The sequence below is a fragment of the Medicago truncatula genome, chromosome 2 (assembly GCF_003473485.1).
Source record: "Medicago truncatula cultivar Jemalong A17 chromosome 2, MtrunA17r5.0-ANR, whole genome shotgun sequence".
Classification (NCBI taxonomy): Eukaryota; Viridiplantae; Streptophyta; class Magnoliopsida; order Fabales; family Fabaceae; genus Medicago; species Medicago truncatula.
The window spans coordinates 30898242-30918731 of NC_053043.1; the positions used below are offsets into that span (position 1 = coordinate 30898242).

The window sequence follows — 20490 nt, forward strand, 5'->3', positions numbered from 1 at the left end:
ACCTAACACTCTATTAGTTAATTAATTAGCGTAGTTTGACGTCTTTTTTGAAAAATAAATTAGAAATGCATATATACAATTACAACGCTTTACTCTCAGGTGCGATCATACCAGCACTAATGCACCGGATCCCATCAGAACTCCGCAGTTAAGCGTGCTTGGGCGAGAGTAGTACTAGGATGGGTGACCTCCTGGGAAGTCCTTGTGTTGCACCTCTTTTTGCCAAAATTTCGTGTTCTTTTTGTTAATTAGCGTAATTTTACGTCGTTTTTGAAAAATAAACTTCGATTGTATTTCATTTTTTCCGTTAATTTACGCTACCTAACACTCTATTAGTTAATTAATTAGCGTAGTTTGACGTCTTTTTTGAAAAATAAATTAGAAATGCATATATACAATTACAACGCTTTACTCTCAGGTGCGATCATACCAGCACTAATGCACCGGATCCCATCAGAACTCCGCAGTTAAGCGTGCTTGGCGAGAGTAGTACTAGGATGGGTGACCTCCTGGGAAGTCCTTGTGTTGCACCTCTTTTTGCCAAAATTTCGTGTTCTTTTTGTTAATTAGCGTAATTTTACGTCGTTTTTGAAAAATAAACTTCGATTGTATTTCATTTTTTCCGTTAATTTACGCTACCTAACACTCTATTAGTTAATTAATTAGCGTAGTTTGACGTCTTTTTTGAAAAATAAATTAGAAATGCATATATACAATTACAACGCTTTACTCTCAGGTGCGATCATACCAGCACTAATGCACCGGATCCATCAGAACTCCGCAGTTAAGCGTGCTTGGGCGAGAGTAGTACTAGGATGGGTGACCTCCTGGGAAGTCCTTGTGTTGCACCTCTTTTTGCCAAAATTTCGTGTTCTTTTTGTTAATTAGCGTAATTTTACGTCGTTTTTGAAAATAAACTTCGATTGTATTTCATTTTTTCCGTTAATTTACGCTACCTAACACTCTATTAGTTAATTAATTAGCGTAGTTTGACGTCTTTTTTGAAAAATAAATTAGAAATGCATATATACAATTACGTCGTTTTACTCTCAGGTGCGATCATACCAGCACTAATGCACCGGATCCCATCAGAACTCCGCAGTTAAGCGTGCTTGGGCGAGAGTAGTACTAGGATGGGTGACCTCCTGGGAAGTCCTTGTGTTGCACCTCTTTTTGCCAAAATTTCGTGTTCTTTTTGTTAATTAGCGTAATTTTACGTCGTTTTTGAAAAATAAACTTCGATTGTATTTCATTTTTTCCGTTAATTTACGCTACCTAACACTCTATTAGTTAATTAATTAGCGTAGTTTGACGTCTTTTTTGAAAAATAAATTAGAAATGCATATATACAATTACAACGCTTTACTCTCAGGTGCGATCATACCAGCACTAATGCACCGGATCCCATCAGAACTCCGCAGTTAAGCGTGCTTGGGCGAGAGTAGTACTAGGATGGGTGACCTCCTGGGAAGTCCTTGTGTTGCACCTCTTTTTGCCAAAATTTCGTGTTCTTTTTGTTAATTAGCGTAATTTTACGTCGTTTTTGAAAAATAAACTTCGATTGTATTTCATTTTTTCCGTTAATTTACGCTACCTAACACTCTATTAGTTAATTAATTAGCGTAGTTTGACGTCTTTTTTGAAAAATAAATTAGAAATGCATATATACAATTACAACGCTTTACTCTCAGGTGCGATCATACCAGCACTAATGCACCGGATCCCATCAGAACTCCGCAGTTAAGCGTGCTTGGGCGAGAGTAGTACTAGGATGGGTGACCTCCTGGGAAGTCCTTGTGTTGCACCTCTTTTTGCCAAAATTTCGTGTTCTTTTTGTTAATTAGCGTAATTTTACGTCGTTTTGAAAAATAAACTTCGATTGTATTTCATTTTTTCCGTTAATTTACGCTACCTAACACTCTATTAGTTAATTAATTAGCGTAGTTTGACGTCTTTTTTGAAAAATAAATTAGAAATGCATATATACAATTACAACGCTTTACTCTCAGGTGCGATCATACCAGCACTAATGCACCGGATCCCATCAGAACTCCGCAGTTAAGCGTGCTTGGGCGAGAGTAGTACTAGGATGGGTGACCTCCTGGGAAGTCCTTGTGTTGCACCTCTTTTTGCCAAAATTTCGTGTTCTTTTTGTTAATTAGCGTAATTTTACGTCGTTTTTGAAAAATAAACTTCGATTGTATTTCATTTTTTCCGTTAATTTACGCTACCTAACACTCTATTAGTTAATTAATTAGCGTAGTTTGACGTCTTTTTTGAAAAATAAATTAGAAATGCATATATACAATTACAACGCTTTACTCTCAGGTGCGATCATACCAGCACTAATGCACCGGATCCCATCAGAACTCCGCAGTTAAGCGTGCTTGGGCGAGAGTAGTACTAGGATGGGTGACCTCCTGGGAAGTCCTTGTGTTGCACCTCTTTTTGCCAAAATTTCGTGTTCTTTTTGTTAATTAGCGTAATTTTACGTCGTTTTTGAAAAATAAACTTCGATTGTATTTCATTTTTTCCGTTAATTTACGCTACCTAACACTCTATTAGTTAATTAATTAGCGTAGTTTGACGTCTTTTTTGAAAAATAAATTAGAAATGCATATATACAATTACAACGCTTTACTCTCAGGTGCGATCATACCAGCACTAATGCACCGGATCCCATCAGAACTCCGCAGTTAAGCGTGCTTGGGCGAGAGTAGTACTAGGATGGGTGACCTCCTGGGAAGTCCTTGTGTTGCACCTCTTTTTGCCAAAATTTCGTGTTCTTTTTGTTAATTAGCGTAATTTTACGTCGTTTTTGAAAAATAAACTTCGATTGTATTTCATTTTTTCCGTTAATTTACGCTACCTAACACTCTATTAGTTAATTAATTAGCGTAGTTTGACGTCTTTTTTGAAAAATAAATTAGAAATGCATATATACAATTACAACGCTTTACTCTCAGGTGCGATCATACCAGCACTAATGCACCGGATCCCATCAGAACTCCGCAGTTAAGCGTGCTTGGGCGAGAGTAGTACTAGGATGGGTGACCTCCTGGGAAGTCCTTGTGTTGCACCTCTTTTTGCCAAAATTTCGTGTTCTTTTTGTTAATTAGCGTAATTTTACGTCGTTTTTGAAAAATAAACTTCGATTGTATTTCATTTTTTCCGTTAATTTACGCTACCTAACACTCTATTAGTTAATTAATTAGCGTAGTTTGACGTCTTTTTTGAAAAATAAATTAGAAATGCATATATACAATTACAACGCTTTACTCTCAGGTGCGATCATACCAGCACTAATGCACCGGATCCCATCAGAACTCCGCAGTTAAGCGTGCTTGGGCGAGAGTAGTACTAGGATGGGTGACCTCCTGGGAAGTCCTTGTGTTGCACCTCTTTTTGCCAAAATTTCGTGTTCTTTTTGTTAATTAGCGTAATTTTACGTCGTTTTTGAAAAATAAACTTCGATTGTATTTCATTTTTTCCGTTAATTTACGCTACCTAACACTCTATTAGTTAATTAATTAGCGTAGTTTGACGTCTTTTTTGAAAAATAAATTAGAAATGCATATATACAATTACAACGCTTTACTCTCAGGTGCGATCATACCAGCACTAATGCACCGGATCCCATCAGAACTCCGCAGTTAAGCGTGCTTGGGCGAGAGTAGTACTAGGATGGGTGACCTCCTGGGAAGTCCTTGTGTTGCACCTCTTTTTGCCAAAATTTCGTGTTCTTTTTGTTAATTAGCGTAATTTTACGTCGTTTTTGAAAAATAAACTTCGATTGTATTTCATTTTTTCCGTTAATTTACGCTACCTAACACTCTATTAGTTAATTAATTAGCGTAGTTTGACGTCTTTTTTGAAAAATAAATTAGAAATGCATATATACAATTACAACGCTTTACTCTCAGGTGCGATCATACCAGCACTAATGCACCGGATCCCATCAGAACTCCGCAGTTAAGCGTGCTTGGGCGAGAGTAGTACTAGGATGGGTGACCTCCTGGGAAGTCCTTGTGTTGCACCTCTTTTTGCCAAAATTTCGTGTTCTTTTTGTTAATTAGCGTAATTTTACGTCGTTTTTGAAAAATAAACTTCGATTGTATTTCATTTTTTCCGTTAATTTACGCTACCTAACACTCTATTAGTTAATTAATTAGCGTAGTTTGACGTCTTTTTTGAAAAATAAATTAGAAATGCATATATACAATTACAACGCTTTACTCTCAGGTGCGATCATACCAGCACTAATGCACCGGATCCCATCAGAACTCCGCAGTTAAGCGTGCTTGGGCGAGAGTAGTACTAGGATGGGTGACCTCCTGGGAAGTCCTTGTGTTGCACCTCTTTTTGCCAAAATTTCGTGTTCTTTTTGTTAATTAGCGTAATTTTACGTCGTTTTTGAAAAATAAACTTCGATTGTATTTCATTTTTTCCGTTAATTTACGCTACCTAACACTCTATTAGTTAATTAATTAGCGTAGTTTGACGTCTTTTTTGAAAAATAAATTAGAAATGCATATATACAATTACAACGCTTTACTCTCAGGTGCGATCATACCAGCACTAATGCACCGGATCCCATCAGAACTCCGCAGTTAAGCGTGCTTGGGCGAGAGTAGTACTAGGATGGGTGACCTCCTGGGAAGTCCTTGTGTTGCACCTCTTTTTGCCAAAATTTCGTGTTCTTTTTGTTAATTAGCGTAATTTTACGTCGTTTTTGAAAAATAAACTTCGATTGTATTTCATTTTTTCCGTTAATTTACGCTACCTAACACTCTATTAGTTAATTAATTAGCGTAGTTTGACGTCTTTTTTGAAAAATAAATTAGAAATGCATATATACAATTACAACGCTTTACTCTCAGGTGCGATCATACCAGCACTAATGCACCGGATCCCATCAGAACTCCGCAGTTAAGCGTGCTTGGGCGAGAGTAGTACTAGGATGGGTGACCTCCTGGGAAGTCCTTGTGTTGCACCTCTTTTTGCCAAAATTTCGTGTTCTTTTTGTTAATTAGCGTAATTTTACGTCGTTTTTGAAAAATAAACTTCGATTGTATTTCATTTTTTCCGTTAATTTACGCTACCTAACACTCTATTAGTTAATTAATTAGCGTAGTTTGACGTCTTTTTTGAAAAATAAATTAGAAATGCATATATACAATTACAACGCTTTACTCTCAGGTGCGATCATACCAGCACTAATGCACCGGATCCCATCAGAACTCCGCAGTTAAGCGTGCTTGGGCGAGAGTAGTACTAGGATGGGTGACCTCCTGGGAAGTCCTTGTGTTGCACCTCTTTTTGCCAAAATTTCGTGTTCTTTTTGTTAATTAGCGTAATTTTACGTCGTTTTTGAAAAATAAACTTCGATTGTATTTCATTTTTTCCGTTAATTTACGCTACCTAACACTCTATTAGTTAATTAATTAGCGTAGTTTGACGTCTTTTTTGAAAAATAAATTAGAAATGCATATATACAATTACAACGCTTTACTCTCAGGTGCGATCATACCAGCACTAATGCACCGGATCCCATCAGAACTCCGCAGTTAAGCGTGCTTGGGCGAGAGTAGTACTAGGATGGGTGACCTCCTGGGAAGTCCTTGTGTTGCACCTCTTTTTGCCAAAATTTCGTGTTCTTTTTGTTAATTAGCGTAATTTTACGTCGTTTTTGAAAAATAAACTTCGATTGTATTTCATTTTTTCCGTTAATTTACGCTACCTAACACTCTATTAGTTAATTAATTAGCGTAGTTTGACGTCTTTTTTGAAAAATAAATTAGAAATGCATATATACAATTACAACGCTTTACTCTCAGGTGCGATCATACCAGCACTAATGCACCGGATCCCATCAGAACTCCGCAGTTAAGCGTGCTTGGGCGAGAGTAGTACTAGGATGGGTGACCTCCTGGGAAGTCCTTGTGTTGCACCTCTTTTTGCCAAAATTTCGTGTTCTTTTTGTTAATTAGCGTAATTTTACGTCGTTTTTGAAAAATAAACTTCGATTGTATTTCATTTTTTCCGTTAATTTACGCTACCTAACACTCTATTAGTTAATTAATTAGCGTAGTTTGACGTCTTTTTTGAAAAATAAATTAGAAATGCATATATACAATTACAACGCTTTACTCTCAGGTGCGATCATACCAGCACTAATGCACCGGATCCCATCAGAACTCCGCAGTTAAGCGTGCTTGGGCGAGAGTAGTACTAGGATGGGTGACCTCCTGGGAAGTCCTTGTGTTGCACCTCTTTTTGCCAAAATTTCGTGTTCTTTTTGTTAATTAGCGTAATTTTACGTCGTTTTTGAAAAATAAACTTCGATTGTATTTCATTTTTTCCGTTAATTTACGCTACCTAACACTCTATTAGTTAATTAATTAGCGTAGTTTGACGTCTTTTTTGAAAATAAATTAGAAATGCATATATACAATTACAACGCTTTACTCTCAGGTGCGATCATACCAGCACTAATGCACCGGATCCATCAGAACTCCGCAGTTAAGCGTGCTTGGGCGAGAGTAGTACTAGGATGGGTGACCTCCTGGGAAGTCCTTGTGTTGCACCTCTTTTTGCCAAAATTTCGTGTTCTTTTTGTTAATTAGCGTAATTTTACGTCGTTTTTGAAAAATAAACTTCGATTGTATTTCATTTTTTCCGTTAATTTACGCTACCTAACACTCTATTAGTTAATTAATTAGCGTAGTTTGACGTCTTTTTTGAAAAATAAATTAGAAATGCATATATACAATTACAACGCTTTACTCTCAGGTGCGATCATACCAGCACTAATGCACCGGATCCCATCAGAACTCCGCAGTTAAGCGTGCTTGGGCGAGAGTAGTACTAGGATGGGTGACCTCCTGGGAAGTCCTTGTGTTGCACCTCTTTTTGCCAAAATTTCGTGTTCTTTTTGTTAATTAGCGTAATTTTACGTCGTTTTTGAAAAATAAACTTCGATTGTATTTCATTTTTTCCGTTAATTTACGCTACCTAACACTCTATTAGTTAATTAATTAGCGTAGTTTGACGTCTTTTTTGAAAAATAAATTAGAAATGCATATATACAATTACAACGCTTTACTCTCAGGTGCGATCATACCAGCACTAATGCACCGGATCCCATCAGAACTCCGCAGTTAAGCGTGCTTGGGCGAGAGTAGTACTAGGATGGGTGACCTCCTGGGAAGTCCTTGTGTTGCACCTCTTTTTGCCAAAATTTCGTGTTCTTTTTGTTAATTAGCGTAATTTTACGTCGTTTTTGAAAAATAAACTTCGATTGTATTTCATTTTTTCCGTTAATTTACGCTACCTAACACTCTATTAGTTAATTAATTAGCGTAGTTTGACGTCTTTTTTGAAAAATAAATTAGAAATGCATATATACAATTACAACGCTTTACTCTCAGGTGCGATCATACCAGCACTAATGCACCGGATCCCATCAGAACTCCGCAGTTAAGCGTGCTTGGGCGAGAGTAGTACTAGGATGGGTGACCTCCTGGGAAGTCCTTGTGTTGCACCTCTTTTTGCCAAAATTTCGTGTTCTTTTTGTTAATTAGCGTAATTTTACGTCGTTTTTGAAAATAAACTTCGATTGTATTTCATTTTTTCCGTTAATTTACGCTACCTAACACTCTATTAGTTAATTAATTAGCGTAGTTTGACGTCTTTTTTGAAAAATAAATTAGAAATGCATATATACAATTACAACGCTTTACTCTCAGGTGCGATCATACCAGCACTAATGCACCGGATCCCATCAGAACTCCGCAGTTAAGCGTGCTTGGGCGAGAGTAGTACTAGGATGGGTGACCTCCTGGGAAGTCCTTGTGTTGCACCTCTTTTTGCCAAAATTTCGTGTTCTTTTTGTTAATTAGCGTAATTTTACGTCGTTTTTGAAAAATAAACTTCGATTGTATTTCATTTTTTCCGTTAATTTACGCTACCTAACACTCTATTAGTTAATTAATTAGCGTAGTTTGACGTCTTTTTTGAAAAATAAATTAGAAATGCATATATACAATTACAACGCTTTACTCTCAGGTGCGATCATACCAGCACTAATGCACCGGATCCCATCAGAACTCCGCAGTTAAGCGTGCTTGGGCGAGAGTAGTACTAGGATGGGTGACCTCCTGGGAAGTCCTTGTGTTGCACCTCTTTTTGCCAAAATTTCGTGTTCTTTTTGTTAATTAGCGTAATTTTACGTCGTTTTTGAAAAATAAACTTCGATTGTATTTCATTTTTTCCGTTAATTTACGCTACCTAACACTCTATTAGTTAATTAATTAGCGTAGTTTGACGTCTTTTTGAAAAATAAATTAGAAATGCATATATACAATTACAACGCTTTACTCTCAGGTGCGATCATACCAGCACTAATGCACCGGATCCCATCAGAACTCCGCAGTTAAGCGTGCTTGGGCGAGAGTAGTACTAGGATGGGTGACCTCCTGGGAAGTCCTTGTGTTGCACCTCTTTTTGCCAAAATTTCGTGTTCTTTTTGTTAATTAGCGTAATTTTACGTCGTTTTTGAAAATAAACTTCGATTGTATTTCATTTTTTCCGTTAATTTACGCTACCTAACACTCTATTAGTTAATTAATTAGCGTAGTTTGACGTCTTTTTTGAAAAATAAATTAGAAATGCATATATACAATTACAACGCTTTACTCTCAGGTGCGATCATACCAGCACTAATGCACCGGATCCCATCAGAACTCCGCAGTTAAGCGTGCTTGGGCGAGAGTAGTACTAGGATGGGTGACCTCCTGGGAAGTCCTTGTGTTGCACCTCTTTTTGCCAAAATTTCGTGTTCTTTTTGTTAATTAGCGTAATTTTACGTCGTTTTTGAAAAATAAACTTCGATTGTATTTCATTTTTTCCGTTAATTTACGCTACCTAACACTCTATTAGTTAATTAATTAGCGTAGTTTGACGTCTTTTTTGAAAAATAAATTAGAAATGCATATATACAATTACAACGCTTTACTCTCAGGTGCGATCATACCAGCACTAATGCACCGGATCCCATCAGAACTCCGCAGTTAAGCGTGCTTGGGCGAGAGTAGTACTAGGATGGGTGACCTCCTGGGAAGTCCTTGTGTTGCACCTCTTTTTGCCAAAATTTCGTGTTCTTTTTGTTAATTAGCGTAATTTTACGTCGTTTTTGAAAAATAAACTTCGATTGTATTTCATTTTTTCCGTTAATTTACGCTACCTAACACTCTATTAGTTAATTAATTAGCGTAGTTTGACGTCTTTTTTGAAAAATAAATTAGAAATGCATATATACAATTACAACGCTTTACTCTCAGGTGCGATCATACCAGCACTAATGCACCGGATCCCATCAGAACTCCGCAGTTAAGCGTGCTTGGGCGAGAGTAGTACTAGGATGGGTGACCTCCTGGGAAGTCCTTGTGTTGCACCTCTTTTTGCCAAAATTTCGTGTTCTTTTTGTTAATTAGCGTAATTTTACGTCGTTTTTGAAAAATAAACTTCGATTGTATTTCATTTTTTCCGTTAATTTACGCTACCTAACACTCTATTAGTTAATTAATTAGCGTAGTTTGACGTCTTTTTTGAAAAATAAATTAGAAATGCATATATACAATTACAACGCTTTACTCTCAGGTGCGATCATACCAGCACTAATGCACCGGATCCCATCAGAACTCCGCAGTTAAGCGTGCTTGGGCGAGAGTAGTACTAGGATGGGTGACCTCCTGGGAAGTCCTTGTGTTGCACCTCTTTTTGCCAAAATTTCGTGTTCTTTTTGTTAATTAGCGTAATTTTACGTCGTTTTTGAAAAATAAACTTCGATTGTATTTCATTTTTTCCGTTAATTTACGCTACCTAACACTCTATTAGTTAATTAATTAGCGTAGTTTGACGTCTTTTTTGAAAAATAAATTAGAAATGCATATATACAATTACAACGCTTTACTCTCAGGTGCGATCATACCAGCACTAATGCACCGGATCCCATCAGAACTCCGCAGTTAAGCGTGCTTGGGCGAGAGTAGTACTAGGATGGGTGACCTCCTGGGAAGTCCTTGTGTTGCACCTCTTTTTGCCAAAATTTCGTGTTCTTTTTGTTAATTAGCGTAATTTTACGTCGTTTTTGAAAAATAAACTTCGATTGTATTTCATTTTTTCCGTTAATTTACGCTACCTAACACTCTATTAGTTAATTAATTAGCGTAGTTTGACGTCTTTTTTGAAAAATAAATTAGAAATGCATATATACAATTACAACGCTTTACTCTCAGGTGCGATCATACCAGCACTAATGCACCGGATCCCATCAGAACTCCGCAGTTAAGCGTGCTTGGGCGAGAGTAGTACTAGGATGGGTGACCTCCTGGGAAGTCCTTGTGTTGCACCTCTTTTTGCCAAAATTTCGTGTTCTTTTTGTTAATTAGCGTAATTTTACGTCGTTTTTGAAAAATAAACTTCGATTGTATTTCATTTTTTCCGTTAATTTACGCTACCTAACACTCTATTAGTTAATTAATTAGCGTAGTTTGACGTCTTTTTTGAAAAATAAATTAGAAATGCATATATACAATTACAACGCTTTACTCTCAGGTGCGATCATACCAGCACTAATGCACCGGATCCCATCAGAACTCCGCAGTTAAGCGTGCTTGGGCGAGAGTAGTACTAGGATGGGTGACCTCCTGGGAAGTCCTTGTGTTGCACCTCTTTTTGCCAAAATTTCGTGTTCTTTTTGTTAATTAGCGTAATTTTACGTCGTTTTTGAAAAATAAACTTCGATTGTATTTCATTTTTTCCGTTAATTTACGCTACCTAACACTCTATTAGTTAATTAATTAGCGTAGTTTGACGTCTTTTTTGAAAAATAAATTAGAAATGCATATATACAATTACAACGCTTTACTCTCAGGTGCGATCATACCAGCACTAATGCACCGGATCCCATCAGAACTCCGCAGTTAAGCGTGCTTGGGCGAGAGTAGTACTAGGATGGGTGACCTCCTGGGAAGTCCTTGTGTTGCACCTCTTTTTGCCAAAATTTCGTGTTCTTTTTGTTAATTAGCGTAATTTTACGTCGTTTTTGAAAAATAAACTTCGATTGTATTTCATTTTTTCCGTTAATTTACGCTACCTAACACTCTATTAGTTAATTAATTAGCGTAGTTTGACGTCTTTTTTGAAAAATAAATTAGAAATGCATATATACAATTACAACGCTTTACTCTCAGGTGCGATCATACCAGCACTAATGCACCGGATCCCATCAGAACTCCGCAGTTAAGCGTGCTTGGGCGAGAGTAGTACTAGGATGGGTGACCTCCTGGGAAGTCCTTGTGTTGCACCTCTTTTTGCCAAAATTTCGTGTTCTTTTTGTTAATTAGCGTAATTTTACGTCGTTTTTGAAAAATAAACTTCGATTGTATTTCATTTTTTCCGTTAATTTACGCTACCTAACACTCTATTAGTTAATTAATTAGCGTAGTTTGACGTCTTTTTTGAAAAATAAATTAGAAATGCATATATACAATTACAACGCTTTACTCTCAGGTGCGATCATACCAGCACTAATGCACCGGATCCCATCAGAACTCCGCAGTTAAGCGTGCTTGGGCGAGAGTAGTACTAGGATGGGTGACCTCCTGGGAAGTCCTTGTGTTGCACCTCTTTTTGCCAAAATTTCGTGTTCTTTTTGTTAATTAGCGTAATTTTACGTCGTTTTTGAAAAATAAACTTCGATTGTATTTCATTTTTTCCGTTAATTTACGCTACCTAACACTCTATTAGTTAATTAATTAGCGTAGTTTGACGTCTTTTTTGAAAAATAAATTAGAAATGCATATATACAATTACAACGCTTTACTCTCAGGTGCGATCATACCAGCACTAATGCACCGGATCCCATCAGAACTCCGCAGTTAAGCGTGCTTGGGCGAGAGTAGTACTAGGATGGGTGACCTCCTGGGAAGTCCTTGTGTTGCACCTCTTTTTGCCAAAATTTCGTGTTCTTTTTGTTAATTAGCGTAATTTTACGTCGTTTTTGAAAAATAAACTTCGATTGTATTTCATTTTTTCCGTTAATTTACGCTACCTAACACTCTATTAGTTAATTAATTAGCGTAGTTTGACGTCTTTTTTGAAAAATAAATTAGAAATGCATATATACAATTACAACGCTTTACTCTCAGGTGCGATCATACCAGCACTAATGCACCGGATCCCATCAGAACTCCGCAGTTAAGCGTGCTTGGGCGAGAGTAGTACTAGGATGGGTGACCTCCTGGGAAGTCCTTGTGTTGCACCTCTTTTTGCCAAAATTTCGTGTTCTTTTTGTTAATTAGCGTAATTTTACGTCGTTTTTGAAAAATAAACTTCGATTGTATTTCATTTTTTCCGTTAATTTACGCTACCTAACACTCTATTAGTTAATTAATTAGCGTAGTTTGACGTCTTTTTTGAAAAATAAATTAGAAATGCATATATACAATTACAACGCTTTACTCTCAGGTGCGATCATACCAGCACTAATGCACCGGATCCCATCAGAACTCCGCAGTTAAGCGTGCTTGGGCGAGAGTAGTACTAGGATGGGTGACCTCCTGGGAAGTCCTTGTGTTGCACCTCTTTTTGCCAAAATTTCGTGTTCTTTTTGTTAATTAGCGTAATTTTACGTCGTTTTTGAAAAATAAACTTCGATTGTATTTCATTTTTTCCGTTAATTTACGCTACCTAACACTCTATTAGTTAATTAATTAGCGTAGTTTGACGTCTTTTTTGAAAAATAAATTAGAAATGCATATATACAATTACAACGCTTTACTCTCAGGTGCGATCATACCAGCACTAATGCACCGGATCCCATCAGAACTCCGCAGTTAAGCGTGCTTGGGCGAGAGTAGTACTAGGATGGGTGACCTCCTGGGAAGTCCTTGTGTTGCACCTCTTTTTGCCAAAATTTCGTGTTCTTTTTGTTAATTAGCGTAATTTTACGTCGTTTTTGAAAAATAAACTTCGATTGTATTTCATTTTTTCCGTTAATTTACGCTACCTAACACTCTATTAGTTAATTAATTAGCGTAGTTTGACGTCTTTTTTGAAAATAAATTAGAAATGCATATATACAATTACAACGCTTTACTCTCAGGTGCGATCATACCAGCACTAATGCACCGGATCCCATCAGAACTCCGCAGTTAAGCGTGCTTGGGCGAGAGTAGTACTAGGATGGGTGACCTCCTGGGAAGTCCTTGTGTTGCACCTCTTTTTGCCAAAATTTCGTGTTCTTTTTGTTAATTAGCGTAATTTTACGTCGTTTTTGAAAAATAAACTTCGATTGTATTTCATTTTTTCCGTTAATTTACGCTACCTAACACTCTATTAGTTAATTAATTAGCGTAGTTTGACGTCTTTTTTGAAAAATAAATTAGAAATGCATATATACAATTACAACGCTTTACTCTCAGGTGCGATCATACCAGCACTAATGCACCGGATCCCATCAGAACTCCGCAGTTAAGCGTGCTTGGGCGAGAGTAGTACTAGGATGGGTGACCTCCTGGGAAGTCCTTGTGTTGCACCTCTTTTTGCCAAAATTTCGTGTTCTTTTTGTTAATTAGCGTAATTTTACGTCGTTTTTGAAAAATAAACTTCGATTGTATTTCATTTTTTCCGTTAATTTACGCTACCTAACACTCTATTAGTTAATTAATTAGCGTAGTTTGACGTCTTTTTTGAAAAATAAATTAGAAATGCATATATACAATTACAACGCTTTACTCTCAGGTGCGATCATACCAGCACTAATGCACCGGATCCCATCAGAACTCCGCAGTTAAGCGTGCTTGGGCGAGAGTAGTACTAGGATGGGTGACCTCCTGGGAAGTCCTTGTGTTGCACCTCTTTTTGCCAAAATTTCGTGTTCTTTTTGTTAATTAGCGTAATTTTACGTCGTTTTTGAAAAATAAACTTCGATTGTATTTCATTTTTTCCGTTAATTTACGCTACCTAACACTCTATTAGTTAATTAATTAGCGTAGTTTGACGTCTTTTTTGAAAAATAAATTAGAAATGCATATATACAATTACAACGCTTTACTCTCAGGTGCGATCATACCAGCACTAATGCACCGGATCCCATCAGAACTCCGCAGTTAAGCGTGCTTGGGCGAGAGTAGTACTAGGATGGGTGACCTCCTGGGAAGTCCTTGTGTTGCACCTCTTTTTGCCAAAATTTCGTGTTCTTTTTGTTAATTAGCGTAATTTTACGTCGTTTTTGAAAAATAAACTTCGATTGTATTTCATTTTTTCCGTTAATTTACGCTACCTAACACTCTATTAGTTAATTAATTAGCGTAGTTTGACGTCTTTTTTGAAAAATAAATTAGAAATGCATATATACAATTACAACGCTTTACTCTCAGGTGCGATCATACCAGCACTAATGCACCGGATCCCATCAGAACTCCGCAGTTAAGCGTGCTTGGGCGAGAGTAGTACTAGGATGGGTGACCTCCTGGGAAGTCCTTGTGTTGCACCTCTTTTTGCCAAAATTTCGTGTTCTTTTTGTTAATTAGCGTAATTTTACGTCGTTTTTGAAAAATAAACTTCGATTGTATTTCATTTTTTCCGTTAATTTACGCTACCTAACACTCTATTAGTTAATTAATTAGCGTAGTTTGACGTCTTTTTTGAAAAATAAATTAGAAATGCATATATACAATTACAACGCTTTACTCTCAGGTGCGATCATACCAGCACTAATGCACCGGATCCCATCAGAACTCCGCAGTTAAGCGTGCTTGGGCGAGAGTAGTACTAGGATGGGTGACCTCCTGGGAAGTCCTTGTGTTGCACCTCTTTTTGCCAAAATTTCGTGTTCTTTTTGTTAATTAGCGTAATTTTACGTCGTTTTTGAAAAATAAACTTCGATTGTATTTCATTTTTTCCGTTAATTTACGCTACCTAACACTCTATTAGTTAATTAATTAGCGTAGTTTGACGTCTTTTTTGAAAAATAAATTAGAAATGCATATATACAATTACAACGCTTTACTCTCAGGTGCGATCATACCAGCACTAATGCACCGGATCCCATCAGAACTCCGCAGTTAAGCGTGCTTGGGCGAGAGTAGTACTAGGATGGGTGACCTCCTGGGAAGTCCTTGTGTTGCACCTCTTTTTGCCAAAATTTCGTGTTCTTTTTGTTAATTAGCGTAATTTTACGTCGTTTTTGAAAAATAAACTTCGATTGTATTTCATTTTTTCCGTTAATTTACGCTACCTAACACTCTATTAGTTAATTAATTAGCGTAGTTTGACGTCTTTTTTGAAAAATAAATTAGAAATGCATATATACAATTACAACGCTTTACTCTCAGGTGCGATCATACCAGCACTAATGCACCGGATCCCATCAGAACTCCGCAGTTAAGCGTGCTTGGGCGAGAGTAGTACTAGGATGGGTGACCTCCTGGGAAGTCCTTGTGTTGCACCTCTTTTTGCCAAAATTTCGTGTTCTTTTTGTTAATTAGCGTAATTTTACGTCGTTTTTGAAAAATAAACTTCGATTGTATTTCATTTTTTCCGTTAATTTACGCTACCTAACACTCTATTAGTTAATTAATTAGCGTAGTTTGACGTCTTTTTTGAAAAATAAATTAGAAATGCATATATACAATTACAACGCTTTACTCTCAGGTGCGATCATACCAGCACTAATGCACCGGATCCCATCAGAACTCCGCAGTTAAGCGTGCTTGGGCGAGAGTAGTACTAGGATGGGTGACCTCCTGGGAAGTCCTTGTGTTGCACCTCTTTTTGCCAAAATTTCGTGTTCTTTTTGTTAATTAGCGTAATTTTACGTCGTTTTTGAAAAATAAACTTCGATTGTATTTCATTTTTTCCGTTAATTTACGCTACCTAACACTCTATTAGTTAATTAATTAGCGTAGTTTGACGTCTTTTTTGAAAAATAAATTAGAAATGCATATATACAATTACAACGCTTTACTCTCAGGTGCGATCATACCAGCACTAATGCACCGGATCCCATCAGAACTCCGCAGTTAAGCGTGCTTGGGCGAGAGTAGTACTAGGATGGGTGACCTCCTGGGAAGTCCTTGTGTTGCACCTCTTTTTGCCAAAATTTCGTGTTCTTTTTGTTAATTAGCGTAATTTTACGTCGTTTTTGAAAAATAAACTTCGATTGTATTTCATTTTTTCCGTTAATTTACGCTACCTAACACTCTATTAGTTAATTAATTAGCGTAGTTTGACGTCTTTTTTGAAAAATAAATTAGAAATGCATATATACAATTACAACGCTTTACTCTCAGGTGCGATCATACCAGCACTAATGCACCGGATCCCATCAGAACTCCGCAGTTAAGCGTGCTTGGGCGAGAGTAGTACTAGGATGGGTGACCTCCTGGGAAGTCCTTGTGTTGCACCTCTTTTTGCCAAAATTTCGTGTTCTTTTTGTTAATTAGCGTAATTTTACGTCGTTTTTGAAAAATAAACTTCGATTGTATTTCATTTTTTCCGTTAATTTACGCTACCTAACACTCTATTAGTTAATTAATTAGCGTAGTTTGACGTCTTTTTTGAAAAATAAATTAGAAATGCATATATACAATTACAACGCTTTACTCTCAGGTGCGATCATACCAGCACTAATGCACCGGATCCCATCAGAACTCCGCAGTTAAGCGTGCTTGGGCGAGAGTAGTACTAGGATGGGTGACCTCCTGGGAAGTCCTTGTGTTGCACCTCTTTTTGCCAAAATTTCGTGTTCTTTTTGTTAATTAGCGTAATTTTACGTCGTTTTTGAAAAATAAACTTCGATTGTATTTCATTTTTTCCGTTAATTTACGCTACCTAACACTCTATTAGTTAATTAATTAGCGTAGTTTGACGTCTTTTTTGAAAAATAAATTAGAAATGCATATATACAATTACAACGCTTTACTCTCAGGTGCGATCATACCAGCACTAATGCACCGGATCCCATCAGAACTCCGCAGTTAAGCGTGCTTGGGCGAGAGTAGTACTAGGATGGGTGACCTCCTGGGAAGTCCTTGTGTTGCACCTCTTTTTGCCAAAATTTCGTGTTCTTTTTGTTAATTAGCGTAATTTTACGTCGTTTTTGAAAAATAAACTTCGATTGTATTTCATTTTTTCCGTTAATTTACGCTACCTAACACTCTATTAGTTAATTAATTAGCGTAGTTTGACGTCTTTTTTGAAAAATAAATTAGAAATGCATATATACAATTACAACGCTTTACTCTCAGGTGCGATCATACCAGCACTAATGCACCGGATCCCATCAGAACTCCGCAGTTAAGCGTGCTTGGGCGAGAGTAGTACTAGGATGGGTGACCTCCTGGGAAGTCCTTGTGTTGCACCTCTTTTTGCCAAAATTTCGTGTTCTTTTTGTTAATTAGCGTAATTTTACGTCGTTTTTGAAAAATAAACTTCGATTGTATTTCATTTTTTCCGTTAATTTACGCTACCTAACACTCTATTAGTTAATTAATTAGCGTAGTTTGACGTCTTTTTTGAAAAATAAATTAGAAATGCATATATACAATTACAACGCTTTACTCTCAGGTGCGATCATACCAGCACTAATGCACCGGATCCCATCAGAACTCCGCAGTTAAGCGTGCTTGGGCGAGAGTAGTACTAGGATGGGTGACCTCCTGGGAAGTCCTTGTGTTGCACCTCTTTTTGCCAAAATTTCGTGTTCTTTTTGTTAATTAGCGTAATTTTACGTCGTTTTTGAAAAATAAACTTCGATTGTATTTCATTTTTTCCGTTAATTTACGCTACCTAACACTCTATTAGTTAATTAATTAGCGTAGTTTGACGTCTTTTTTGAAAAATAAATTAGAAATGCATATATACAATTACAACGCTTTACTCTCAGGTGCGATCATACCAGCACTAATGCACCGGATCCCATCAGAACACAACATCAGCAACAACATAGCAGCAGTCCAAAAAACATTTCCAAAACGGCTGATTTTGCTTTTCATTCTTCAATCTTCCCCATTTTCTTTCTCCCCCTTTGTTTCATCAAAAAGGAGAATGAGCCACCAAGCTTGCTAAGGCGTTGGTGAAGAGTCATCAGAGGAGGAAGAAGCAGCAGACATAGGCATAGTAAAGAGTGGTGGAGGAAAAGGATGCGCAACAAGTGGAGGGACATTATACCTTATGCTTAAAACTTGTGTGAGCCAATCCCTTAGGATTTGATTTTCAATATTGTTGTAGACTAGATAACTGAGAATGGCTTGCTGTCCTTCAAACAACCTAGGCAAGTCCTTCCTAAGTTTGCTAATATCCTTTTCAAACTTAGACCTTTTAGGACGCCTTTGATCTTTTGGATCATCGGTTTGTCCTGGTTGAGAAGTGTTTCCACACGCATTAGTGGGCATAGAGGGCAGAGTAGGAGTAGTGGATTGCAAAATGCTGAAAGAGTGTAAGGGCACAGACGTGTTTGGAGTGGAGTTAAAGAATTTGCTCACATAACTGTCATTGAACAAAGCAGAATCATGTGGAGATGACACATGAAGATAATTTGACTGAGACACATTTGTGAAAGACTGGGGAGCTGTGTTTTGAAAACCATGAAGAACCTCAGTTGCCTGGGCAGTAGAAAATGATGAGGATTGATTTTTAAAATTTGCTAAGAGATCTAGATGCTCATTAGCAACAGGAGAAGCTTGCTGAGAACGTTCTGGAATTAAAGGAGAACGTTCTGGTGTGGCTTCTTGAGTTGGAACAAAAAGAGGAGTTTCCTCACAAACAATTTCCTCATTCTTTTTCATGGATGTAAAATCAGAGGGATCAGCTTTCATGTGACTGATGTTCTTAGGAGTGAATTTTGAATTATCAAAAACAGAGTCTTCATTTTCTAAAACAACTCATTTTTCTTTAAAAATCCTAGTCAACATCATACCATATGGAAGACAATATTTTTTGTTGTCTTTTGCAGCAGCAGCCATCATGTGATGAATGATCACATAAGGAAGACAGAGTGGTTTTTCAAAAAACATATGATAAATGATCATAAGATCGTTTTTTGTGACATGACCATGATTACCACTTCTAGGAATTAAACTGTGTTGACTTAGCAGATTGAACATTTTAGGAACCATTTGAAGGTTAGATGAAATAAGACCAGTGGTACCAGGTAAAAACACATCTTGGTAAACCTTTTCTAGATTGACCCCAAGTTTTTCATCCCAAGAGTCACCATAGACACAGTTTCCAGAAACAGGGATATTAAACATTTTTCCTATGTCTTTAGGGGTAAGAGAGATCTCAACCCCTTTTACAGTGGACCTGATTAGACTCTTTTCAGGGAATGTTTCAGACATAAAATAAAAAGCTTGAACAACCTCAGGATAATACCTTTCTTGCATTTGAAGGAAGGAGGTCCAACCAAGAAGATCAGTGATAGCTTTTAAAAAAAATTCCTCTTTGTCAAAAGCTTCAAAATCCACAAATCTTCCATTTGCAATGGGTCTGGTGATCCATTTGTCATGAAAGTCTTCTTCAAATTCTGGCTCAATCAGAGGAAAGAATTTTGATGTTGAAATAGAGAGATTGTTTGTTTTCTTTCTCTTGGGTTTAGGAGCGGAAACAACCTTTCCTTTGCCTTTATCCTTCTTTGGAGGAGGCGGTTTGGGAGTAGCTTTAGGAACAGAAGGTTCTGTTGGAATAGCTTCTCTGAGGTTTGCTTCATCTTCAGAATCAGGAATTTCATGTACTGTAGTGTCTACACTTTGAGTTTTTCTGATTCCTATTCCAGCCCTAATCCTGTTTGATCTACGAACACCAATCGATTGAGAAGATTTTGTCTTATTTGGTTTCGATTGAGAGAAGGTTTTGAGATGAGGAGCGGTTTGAGTGATGATTCGGCCAAATTATTTAGAGAAGCTTGAAACAAGGGTTTATTAATCATGTCTAGAGGCATGATGTTTAATGGTGGTTCATCTTCTGGAGAGTTTGGTTGTTGTTGAGTTAGAAGAGGAGACAGAGATGTCTCTGATGGCGGCGGTGAGAGTGGTAGAGTTTGGAGATGGTGGTGTTTTGTTTAGGTCAGGTGGAGAAGGTGGTGGAGGAGGAGAAGGTGACCACAGTGAAGGCGGTGGTGATGGTGTTCTGGCTCTTTTGGCTTTTCCTTTGGTTCTGCCCATGGTGTAGATCTGAGATTTTTGGAGAAGATGAAGAGTTTCTTTTATAGAGAGAAAAGGGAAGAGAAGGTTTTTCTTCTTTTCTGAAGAAGTAGGGAGTCAGATACGTAGGAGAAGAGAGAGAAGAGCAAAACCAGCTTTTATTTGATTGATGGTGGTTTTTCAAGAAAAAAACTAGTTTCCATAAAGTAAAATGATGTGCATTAAATGTGATGAAAATGACATCTTTTGATTTTGAAAATCTTTACCATTTTTATTCAGACAC

The 20490-nt window shown here is 37.2% G+C and overlaps 56 non-coding genes across 56 annotated transcripts; all 56 read left to right on the forward strand.

Annotated features, from left to right (window-relative positions):
• Nucleotides 1-97: 97 nt before the first annotated feature.
• Nucleotides 98-216, forward strand: LOC120578597 (5S ribosomal RNA). Its single transcript, XR_005644412.1, has one exon. It is a non-coding gene; the product is annotated as a 5S ribosomal RNA (ribosomal RNA).
• Nucleotides 217-416: 200 nt separating this feature from the next.
• LOC120578705 (5S ribosomal RNA) lies at nt 417-534 on the forward strand. The gene has a single exon (XR_005644519.1). It is a non-coding gene; the product is annotated as a 5S ribosomal RNA (ribosomal RNA).
• A 200-nt stretch (nt 535-734) lies between these two features.
• Nucleotides 735-852, forward strand: LOC120578691 (5S ribosomal RNA). Its single transcript, XR_005644505.1, has one exon. It is a non-coding gene; the product is annotated as a 5S ribosomal RNA (ribosomal RNA).
• A 199-nt stretch (nt 853-1051) lies between these two features.
• On the forward strand, nt 1052-1170 carry LOC120578598 (5S ribosomal RNA). The gene has a single exon (XR_005644413.1). It is a non-coding gene; the product is annotated as a 5S ribosomal RNA (ribosomal RNA).
• Nucleotides 1171-1370: 200 nt separating this feature from the next.
• LOC120578600 (5S ribosomal RNA) lies at nt 1371-1489 on the forward strand. Its single transcript, XR_005644415.1, has one exon. It is a non-coding gene; the product is annotated as a 5S ribosomal RNA (ribosomal RNA).
• A 200-nt stretch (nt 1490-1689) lies between these two features.
• On the forward strand, nt 1690-1808 carry LOC120578601 (5S ribosomal RNA). Its single transcript, XR_005644416.1, has one exon. It is a non-coding gene; the product is annotated as a 5S ribosomal RNA (ribosomal RNA).
• A 199-nt stretch (nt 1809-2007) lies between these two features.
• Nucleotides 2008-2126, forward strand: LOC120578602 (5S ribosomal RNA). Its single transcript, XR_005644417.1, has one exon. It is a non-coding gene; the product is annotated as a 5S ribosomal RNA (ribosomal RNA).
• A 200-nt stretch (nt 2127-2326) lies between these two features.
• LOC120578603 (5S ribosomal RNA) lies at nt 2327-2445 on the forward strand. Its single transcript, XR_005644418.1, has one exon. It is a non-coding gene; the product is annotated as a 5S ribosomal RNA (ribosomal RNA).
• Nucleotides 2446-2645: 200 nt separating this feature from the next.
• LOC120578604 (5S ribosomal RNA) lies at nt 2646-2764 on the forward strand. The gene has a single exon (XR_005644419.1). It is a non-coding gene; the product is annotated as a 5S ribosomal RNA (ribosomal RNA).
• Nucleotides 2765-2964: 200 nt separating this feature from the next.
• LOC120578606 (5S ribosomal RNA) lies at nt 2965-3083 on the forward strand. Its single transcript, XR_005644421.1, has one exon. It is a non-coding gene; the product is annotated as a 5S ribosomal RNA (ribosomal RNA).
• A 200-nt stretch (nt 3084-3283) lies between these two features.
• LOC120578607 (5S ribosomal RNA) lies at nt 3284-3402 on the forward strand. Its single transcript, XR_005644422.1, has one exon. It is a non-coding gene; the product is annotated as a 5S ribosomal RNA (ribosomal RNA).
• A 200-nt stretch (nt 3403-3602) lies between these two features.
• LOC120578608 (5S ribosomal RNA) lies at nt 3603-3721 on the forward strand. Its single transcript, XR_005644423.1, has one exon. It is a non-coding gene; the product is annotated as a 5S ribosomal RNA (ribosomal RNA).
• A 200-nt stretch (nt 3722-3921) lies between these two features.
• LOC120578609 (5S ribosomal RNA) lies at nt 3922-4040 on the forward strand. The gene has a single exon (XR_005644424.1). It is a non-coding gene; the product is annotated as a 5S ribosomal RNA (ribosomal RNA).
• Nucleotides 4041-4240: 200 nt separating this feature from the next.
• LOC120578610 (5S ribosomal RNA) lies at nt 4241-4359 on the forward strand. Its single transcript, XR_005644425.1, has one exon. It is a non-coding gene; the product is annotated as a 5S ribosomal RNA (ribosomal RNA).
• Nucleotides 4360-4559: 200 nt separating this feature from the next.
• Nucleotides 4560-4678, forward strand: LOC120578611 (5S ribosomal RNA). Its single transcript, XR_005644426.1, has one exon. It is a non-coding gene; the product is annotated as a 5S ribosomal RNA (ribosomal RNA).
• Nucleotides 4679-4878: 200 nt separating this feature from the next.
• Nucleotides 4879-4997, forward strand: LOC120578612 (5S ribosomal RNA). The gene has a single exon (XR_005644427.1). It is a non-coding gene; the product is annotated as a 5S ribosomal RNA (ribosomal RNA).
• A 200-nt stretch (nt 4998-5197) lies between these two features.
• LOC120578613 (5S ribosomal RNA) lies at nt 5198-5316 on the forward strand. The gene has a single exon (XR_005644428.1). It is a non-coding gene; the product is annotated as a 5S ribosomal RNA (ribosomal RNA).
• A 200-nt stretch (nt 5317-5516) lies between these two features.
• LOC120578614 (5S ribosomal RNA) lies at nt 5517-5635 on the forward strand. The gene has a single exon (XR_005644429.1). It is a non-coding gene; the product is annotated as a 5S ribosomal RNA (ribosomal RNA).
• A 200-nt stretch (nt 5636-5835) lies between these two features.
• LOC120578615 (5S ribosomal RNA) lies at nt 5836-5954 on the forward strand. The gene has a single exon (XR_005644430.1). It is a non-coding gene; the product is annotated as a 5S ribosomal RNA (ribosomal RNA).
• Nucleotides 5955-6154: 200 nt separating this feature from the next.
• LOC120578617 (5S ribosomal RNA) lies at nt 6155-6273 on the forward strand. The gene has a single exon (XR_005644432.1). It is a non-coding gene; the product is annotated as a 5S ribosomal RNA (ribosomal RNA).
• Nucleotides 6274-6472: 199 nt separating this feature from the next.
• On the forward strand, nt 6473-6590 carry LOC120578692 (5S ribosomal RNA). The gene has a single exon (XR_005644506.1). It is a non-coding gene; the product is annotated as a 5S ribosomal RNA (ribosomal RNA).
• A 200-nt stretch (nt 6591-6790) lies between these two features.
• Nucleotides 6791-6909, forward strand: LOC120578618 (5S ribosomal RNA). Its single transcript, XR_005644433.1, has one exon. It is a non-coding gene; the product is annotated as a 5S ribosomal RNA (ribosomal RNA).
• A 200-nt stretch (nt 6910-7109) lies between these two features.
• Nucleotides 7110-7228, forward strand: LOC120578619 (5S ribosomal RNA). The gene has a single exon (XR_005644434.1). It is a non-coding gene; the product is annotated as a 5S ribosomal RNA (ribosomal RNA).
• A 200-nt stretch (nt 7229-7428) lies between these two features.
• On the forward strand, nt 7429-7547 carry LOC120578620 (5S ribosomal RNA). The gene has a single exon (XR_005644435.1). It is a non-coding gene; the product is annotated as a 5S ribosomal RNA (ribosomal RNA).
• Nucleotides 7548-7746: 199 nt separating this feature from the next.
• LOC120578621 (5S ribosomal RNA) lies at nt 7747-7865 on the forward strand. The gene has a single exon (XR_005644436.1). It is a non-coding gene; the product is annotated as a 5S ribosomal RNA (ribosomal RNA).
• A 200-nt stretch (nt 7866-8065) lies between these two features.
• On the forward strand, nt 8066-8184 carry LOC120578622 (5S ribosomal RNA). Its single transcript, XR_005644437.1, has one exon. It is a non-coding gene; the product is annotated as a 5S ribosomal RNA (ribosomal RNA).
• Nucleotides 8185-8383: 199 nt separating this feature from the next.
• On the forward strand, nt 8384-8502 carry LOC120578624 (5S ribosomal RNA). The gene has a single exon (XR_005644438.1). It is a non-coding gene; the product is annotated as a 5S ribosomal RNA (ribosomal RNA).
• Nucleotides 8503-8701: 199 nt separating this feature from the next.
• Nucleotides 8702-8820, forward strand: LOC120578625 (5S ribosomal RNA). The gene has a single exon (XR_005644439.1). It is a non-coding gene; the product is annotated as a 5S ribosomal RNA (ribosomal RNA).
• A 200-nt stretch (nt 8821-9020) lies between these two features.
• Nucleotides 9021-9139, forward strand: LOC120578626 (5S ribosomal RNA). Its single transcript, XR_005644440.1, has one exon. It is a non-coding gene; the product is annotated as a 5S ribosomal RNA (ribosomal RNA).
• A 200-nt stretch (nt 9140-9339) lies between these two features.
• Nucleotides 9340-9458, forward strand: LOC120578627 (5S ribosomal RNA). The gene has a single exon (XR_005644441.1). It is a non-coding gene; the product is annotated as a 5S ribosomal RNA (ribosomal RNA).
• Nucleotides 9459-9658: 200 nt separating this feature from the next.
• On the forward strand, nt 9659-9777 carry LOC120578629 (5S ribosomal RNA). The gene has a single exon (XR_005644443.1). It is a non-coding gene; the product is annotated as a 5S ribosomal RNA (ribosomal RNA).
• Nucleotides 9778-9977: 200 nt separating this feature from the next.
• LOC120578630 (5S ribosomal RNA) lies at nt 9978-10096 on the forward strand. Its single transcript, XR_005644444.1, has one exon. It is a non-coding gene; the product is annotated as a 5S ribosomal RNA (ribosomal RNA).
• Nucleotides 10097-10296: 200 nt separating this feature from the next.
• LOC120578631 (5S ribosomal RNA) lies at nt 10297-10415 on the forward strand. Its single transcript, XR_005644445.1, has one exon. It is a non-coding gene; the product is annotated as a 5S ribosomal RNA (ribosomal RNA).
• Nucleotides 10416-10615: 200 nt separating this feature from the next.
• Nucleotides 10616-10734, forward strand: LOC120578632 (5S ribosomal RNA). The gene has a single exon (XR_005644446.1). It is a non-coding gene; the product is annotated as a 5S ribosomal RNA (ribosomal RNA).
• A 200-nt stretch (nt 10735-10934) lies between these two features.
• LOC120578633 (5S ribosomal RNA) lies at nt 10935-11053 on the forward strand. The gene has a single exon (XR_005644447.1). It is a non-coding gene; the product is annotated as a 5S ribosomal RNA (ribosomal RNA).
• A 200-nt stretch (nt 11054-11253) lies between these two features.
• Nucleotides 11254-11372, forward strand: LOC120578634 (5S ribosomal RNA). The gene has a single exon (XR_005644448.1). It is a non-coding gene; the product is annotated as a 5S ribosomal RNA (ribosomal RNA).
• Nucleotides 11373-11572: 200 nt separating this feature from the next.
• Nucleotides 11573-11691, forward strand: LOC120578635 (5S ribosomal RNA). Its single transcript, XR_005644449.1, has one exon. It is a non-coding gene; the product is annotated as a 5S ribosomal RNA (ribosomal RNA).
• Nucleotides 11692-11891: 200 nt separating this feature from the next.
• LOC120578636 (5S ribosomal RNA) lies at nt 11892-12010 on the forward strand. Its single transcript, XR_005644450.1, has one exon. It is a non-coding gene; the product is annotated as a 5S ribosomal RNA (ribosomal RNA).
• A 200-nt stretch (nt 12011-12210) lies between these two features.
• On the forward strand, nt 12211-12329 carry LOC120578637 (5S ribosomal RNA). Its single transcript, XR_005644451.1, has one exon. It is a non-coding gene; the product is annotated as a 5S ribosomal RNA (ribosomal RNA).
• A 200-nt stretch (nt 12330-12529) lies between these two features.
• LOC120578638 (5S ribosomal RNA) lies at nt 12530-12648 on the forward strand. The gene has a single exon (XR_005644452.1). It is a non-coding gene; the product is annotated as a 5S ribosomal RNA (ribosomal RNA).
• Nucleotides 12649-12848: 200 nt separating this feature from the next.
• LOC120578640 (5S ribosomal RNA) lies at nt 12849-12967 on the forward strand. Its single transcript, XR_005644454.1, has one exon. It is a non-coding gene; the product is annotated as a 5S ribosomal RNA (ribosomal RNA).
• Nucleotides 12968-13166: 199 nt separating this feature from the next.
• On the forward strand, nt 13167-13285 carry LOC120578641 (5S ribosomal RNA). Its single transcript, XR_005644455.1, has one exon. It is a non-coding gene; the product is annotated as a 5S ribosomal RNA (ribosomal RNA).
• Nucleotides 13286-13485: 200 nt separating this feature from the next.
• Nucleotides 13486-13604, forward strand: LOC120578642 (5S ribosomal RNA). The gene has a single exon (XR_005644456.1). It is a non-coding gene; the product is annotated as a 5S ribosomal RNA (ribosomal RNA).
• Nucleotides 13605-13804: 200 nt separating this feature from the next.
• Nucleotides 13805-13923, forward strand: LOC120578643 (5S ribosomal RNA). Its single transcript, XR_005644457.1, has one exon. It is a non-coding gene; the product is annotated as a 5S ribosomal RNA (ribosomal RNA).
• A 200-nt stretch (nt 13924-14123) lies between these two features.
• On the forward strand, nt 14124-14242 carry LOC120578644 (5S ribosomal RNA). Its single transcript, XR_005644458.1, has one exon. It is a non-coding gene; the product is annotated as a 5S ribosomal RNA (ribosomal RNA).
• Nucleotides 14243-14442: 200 nt separating this feature from the next.
• On the forward strand, nt 14443-14561 carry LOC120578645 (5S ribosomal RNA). The gene has a single exon (XR_005644459.1). It is a non-coding gene; the product is annotated as a 5S ribosomal RNA (ribosomal RNA).
• A 200-nt stretch (nt 14562-14761) lies between these two features.
• Nucleotides 14762-14880, forward strand: LOC120578646 (5S ribosomal RNA). The gene has a single exon (XR_005644460.1). It is a non-coding gene; the product is annotated as a 5S ribosomal RNA (ribosomal RNA).
• A 200-nt stretch (nt 14881-15080) lies between these two features.
• Nucleotides 15081-15199, forward strand: LOC120578647 (5S ribosomal RNA). The gene has a single exon (XR_005644461.1). It is a non-coding gene; the product is annotated as a 5S ribosomal RNA (ribosomal RNA).
• Nucleotides 15200-15399: 200 nt separating this feature from the next.
• LOC120578648 (5S ribosomal RNA) lies at nt 15400-15518 on the forward strand. The gene has a single exon (XR_005644462.1). It is a non-coding gene; the product is annotated as a 5S ribosomal RNA (ribosomal RNA).
• Nucleotides 15519-15718: 200 nt separating this feature from the next.
• Nucleotides 15719-15837, forward strand: LOC120578649 (5S ribosomal RNA). Its single transcript, XR_005644463.1, has one exon. It is a non-coding gene; the product is annotated as a 5S ribosomal RNA (ribosomal RNA).
• Nucleotides 15838-16037: 200 nt separating this feature from the next.
• On the forward strand, nt 16038-16156 carry LOC120578651 (5S ribosomal RNA). The gene has a single exon (XR_005644465.1). It is a non-coding gene; the product is annotated as a 5S ribosomal RNA (ribosomal RNA).
• Nucleotides 16157-16356: 200 nt separating this feature from the next.
• On the forward strand, nt 16357-16475 carry LOC120578652 (5S ribosomal RNA). Its single transcript, XR_005644466.1, has one exon. It is a non-coding gene; the product is annotated as a 5S ribosomal RNA (ribosomal RNA).
• A 200-nt stretch (nt 16476-16675) lies between these two features.
• On the forward strand, nt 16676-16794 carry LOC120578653 (5S ribosomal RNA). The gene has a single exon (XR_005644467.1). It is a non-coding gene; the product is annotated as a 5S ribosomal RNA (ribosomal RNA).
• A 200-nt stretch (nt 16795-16994) lies between these two features.
• Nucleotides 16995-17113, forward strand: LOC120578654 (5S ribosomal RNA). The gene has a single exon (XR_005644468.1). It is a non-coding gene; the product is annotated as a 5S ribosomal RNA (ribosomal RNA).
• Nucleotides 17114-17313: 200 nt separating this feature from the next.
• Nucleotides 17314-17432, forward strand: LOC120578655 (5S ribosomal RNA). Its single transcript, XR_005644469.1, has one exon. It is a non-coding gene; the product is annotated as a 5S ribosomal RNA (ribosomal RNA).
• Nucleotides 17433-17632: 200 nt separating this feature from the next.
• Nucleotides 17633-17751, forward strand: LOC120578656 (5S ribosomal RNA). Its single transcript, XR_005644470.1, has one exon. It is a non-coding gene; the product is annotated as a 5S ribosomal RNA (ribosomal RNA).
• The last annotated feature ends 2739 nt before the right edge of the window (nt 17752-20490 follow it).